This window comes from Arachis duranensis, chromosome 3, assembly GCF_000817695.3.
Source record: "Arachis duranensis cultivar V14167 chromosome 3, aradu.V14167.gnm2.J7QH, whole genome shotgun sequence".
In the NCBI taxonomy this organism is placed as follows: Eukaryota; Viridiplantae; Streptophyta; class Magnoliopsida; order Fabales; family Fabaceae; genus Arachis; species Arachis duranensis.
Window position 1 is genome coordinate 129800403 of NC_029774.3, and position 4605 is coordinate 129805007.

A 4605-nucleotide genomic window follows, 5' to 3' on the forward strand; every position below is an offset into this window, starting at 1 on the left:
GGGTGATGCCTCCAGACGATTAGCCGTGCAGTGATAGCGCATAGGACCATTTTCCCGTGAGGATTAAAAGTAGCCATTGATGATGGTGATGCCCTACATACAGCTTGCCATGGAAAGGAGTAGGAAGGATTGGATGAATGTAATAAGAAAATAGAGATACGAGAGGAGCACAGCATCTTCACACACTTATCTGAAATTCCCACTATTGATTTACATAAGTATTTCTATCCATTTTTATTGTCTATTTATTATTAATTTTCGAACTCATCATAAACCAATTTAATCTGCCTAACTGAGATTTACAAGGTGACCATAGCTTGCTTCATACCAACAATCTCTATAGGATCGACCCTTACTCACGTAAGGTTTATTACTTGGACGACCCAGTACACTTGCTGGTTAGTTGAATGGAGTTGTGATCATAAATTCCAATAGAGCCAATTTTTAAATCTCATGCAAATACAAAGAGGATCACAATTTCGTCCACCAGTAACTTAAACCCTTATCCAAAAAAGGGTATTTATAAATATTTTGTTTACGGCCTTACAAGGCCAAGAGGAATGTCAACAGACCACTACCACCACAAACATAAAAATAGTTTAAAAAGGAGGGGACCCACAGGCCGGGCCCCCATATAGCCAACAAATTTTTAAACATCACCACCAGAGTCAGGAAGAGCAGTCAGAGCGCCATCAGGTCCAGGGAGAGAAGTATCCATAGGAGACGGAGAGGAGGTTCTGTGAGATCTTGAGGAACTCGGAGCATCTTTTGGATGAGGAGGGGACTCAATGATTCTCTGCCTCTGAGTCTTCAAATCTGACTCAGAGACAAGCTCGGAAGCAGGAGGAGAAACTATGGCACCATCAATGACGACCTTGTCAGGATCCAAAGGAGAGAGATCCAGGTTGGGAGCAAGGACTCCGACCTGCTCCTTAAAAATCCTCCAGGCCTCCTCGGCTCCTTCAGCAATAGAGTCCTCCAACTCGGCGTAAGCATTCTGAGAATTCAACAAGTCCTTCCTCACCTCCACGAGGTCCTTGAACAAGCTCGAATAACTCTCCTGCGCCTTCTTCCTCAAGCCCTCCTCCATATTACATTGGGCTTGTAACTTGCTCTCCTTCTCCCGAAGACCATCCCTCTCCTCCTTCAACTTAGCGACCTCCTCCTTCAACTCCTTGTCATGTTACTGATATATGAGAAGCATTTCCTCCAACTCTTCAACCCTCGAGGTTGAACCCAGAGAGCTAAGAGGAATCTTCTCAAAAATATCAAGAAACTTGGTGCACACCGCCGCCGCCCTGACACTCTTCTGAGCCAGAATAGTGAGGTGGTTTCGGATAGAAACATCATCCATACCTATACGGGTATGAGGATAGATGTATTTTCGGATAAACGCAGGAGCATCCACCTTAGCCTCACCTTCAAAAGAAGAGCTAGACTCTAAAGTCTTACGCTTCTTCTTCTCTGGCTCAGGAGAAGGTCGGGGGGGAGGGGGCGGCTGAGAAGAAGCCGAGGAGGAAATAACGATAGGTCGAGAAGGGGTCCCCAAATTTTGAGAAGAAGGAGGAGGAGGAAGAGAGGAGCTAGTTACCCTGGCACCGCCGGTCCTGGCGCGAGATCTCGCCTTGGCCTCCTGGACTCTCTGGTAAGACTCTCACTGAAATTCTTCTTTGCCATCTCTATAAGAAAATAATTAGTGGCCAAAAAGTCAGCGAAACAAGTCGGTAAAAATAAGTCGGAAATAAAGTAGATAAATAAAAAAAAGCTACCTAGTTGTGTCTGGACAAAGGTTGGCGACCCCCTGGAGAAATTTTTTGGTATCTAAATATGGGGCCCTCCCCTACACTTCTCGGAGGAACCCCACAACGGCCGCCTCCACCTCATCCAGGTCGTCCAAACCATATTTCTCATAGGGGGAGGCCTCTAACCAGTACAGAGGAAAGCAAGGAGAAGAATTCTCATCCAAGAAAAAGGGATGGTGACCCTCTACGGCTTGAACTTTGAAAAAGTAATTTTTAAAGTCATGGAATGATTCATCAAAAAGGGTGAAGACCCTCCGACCTTGTATAGCTCGGAAGGACACCCACTGCTGCTTGTTATTTTTCCCACTGAAGGGCTTGGTCATGTGGAAAAGAAAAAAGAAAATCTTCAAAGAAGTCGGAAAGTCTAAGGCATGGCTGATAAACTGATAAAAAATTTTCAGAAAACCCCAGGAATTGGGATGAAGCTGGGTAGGTGCAACACGACAGTGACGTAAAACAGCAATCTCAAAATCAGAGAAAGGAAGAAAAATGCCCAGGCGGGTGATCATGCTCTCATACATATAAAAGAAATGAGGGACTGCCTCCGAAGCCCTACCGAAGTAAACCCGGTCTTCTGGACCCGGGACAAGCAGTTCATACTTTGGCTCATCCTCATCAGAGGTACAAAGCCAGTGATGAGTGCGAAGATCAGTAATAAAATCATTGTCAACCCAAGGTTCCTCCCCTAAGACTGTGACATCGACCCACTGAGTAAGAATTTCTACGGAAGACATTTCTTTTCCTAAAAAGGGTTAGTGAAACCTACAAAGAAAAAAGAAAAGAAAATAAAAAACATGGTCTCTAAAGGGGGGTACGGAATCAAACAGAAGCCTACGAATCAACTTCGCTCTCTCTAAAAAATAAAAGCATGCAAACAGAAAGCACGTTGTAAAAAGAGAAGAGAAGAAAAGACTAACCTTTATTTGGAAATAAGGTAAAGGAAGATGAAAGCCTTCAAACAAGGAATGCCCCACGAACGGATGAGAAGAAGAAAAATTCGAAAAATCACAGAAACGAAACAATGAAAGAGAGGGAAATTATTTATAAACACGTTAGGGGCATAATGGTAAAACAGAAGCGGTCATTAATGAGTGCACCATTACCAAGGTAATCAATCCCTACGCGAACCTCTAACGGACGCGACGTTTGATTAGACGTAACTGTGAAAATCAAAAGCCACGAAAAGTCACGTCGGCTCCCAATGATCACGTTGGTTCCCTCCTAGGTCGGCTACGACCCCGAGTAGAATACTCAAACCCAAATCTTGAAAGAAATTGGGCTCGAGTAGGGGCACTGTTCATACCCTGGCCCAATGATAAGGCCCAGGACCCAACGAAAGGCCCAATTCAAAGGATTGAGCCTCACCCTACACCGACCTTCAATCTACGAAGTCGGTGCTTATCACGACCTGCTCTAAAGAAGTCGGGAACGAGGGATCAGCTGGCAGATAAACCCTCACTCAAGAGGATAACTGCCCCTAAAATCTCTCTAACCACTTCCAGGAGCCATATCTCAACGTCCCTAAGATAAAGGGACGATTATTCCTCTTAAAAGGCAAAACTACTCCAACGGTGGTTATAGGTTCACCATTATAAATACACTGACATCCCTCAGGTATCTCTAAACCCAATACTCTCTAGACCTGCTTACACCCTTGCTGACTTAGGCATCGGAGTGTCTTTGCAGGTACCACCCCCCATTCTTTCACATACACAACTCGGAGGCGGCTCCCAGACGTAAACCAAGTCGGAGACCACCTTCCTCCAACGCTTGAGCCTCACAAACAAGCCCAACCACCGTCCGGTTCTAGGTAAGTCCCGGAACATTGGCGCCTTTGCCGGGGACCCGAGAGATCAACCAGTGATAGCGGACAGATCCCCCGAAGAAGGTCATGTGGAATCATATCGATTTTATTAATTATCAAAATTGATAATACTACTCTTTTTTTAATAAGTAATTTTCATCAAAATTACTTAACGTGTTAAAGTAATTTTTACGTTATCTTATTAAGATAATTTTAAAACATTAGAGACTTAAGATGAAAATATTAAAGACAAAATTGATATATTACTTTTAGAAGAATTTTAAATTAAAATAAAAATAAATTTTAACAAAATAAATTGTATTATAAATTTAAGATTTTTACTCATACTTATAAAATAGTTAGTAGATAAAATTTTAACAAAAAAAAAGAATATAATACATACACAATAAAATATAAATGATACTTTTGGTATCTAATATACAGAATTTTTTTTACATGTTTAATTTAATTAAACTTTTTTTTAACTATGAAATAAATTTTAATTTTATAATTTAATAATATCAATTTTTTTACGACAGATAACTATTTAATTTATTTTTTTAGGTTTATTCTTAATTAAAAATAAATTTATTTATAATGAAAGTAACGTGATTAACAGCAAAAGTAAAAAGATAAATTTATTTAAAATGAAAATAATGTATCTAATAAGAATAATTTACTTAGATATGATTATAAAATAATTGAATAACTATTTATAGTAAAAAATCAATATGATTGAAGGATAAAATAAAATTTTATTTAAAAATTAAAAATAAAAAATGATTAAATTAAACATTAAAAAAATTTGGTATATTAAAGATAAAAATATATAATTTATACTTTATTATAAATATACCATACTATTTTTTTTTTCAAAAGTTTATCTACTAACTATTTATTAGTATTTTATGATGAGTAAAAATCTCTAATAGTAAAATTAAAAAAATAATTTATTTATATAAAAGTAATGTGATTAAGAGTGATTTATTTAAATATTAT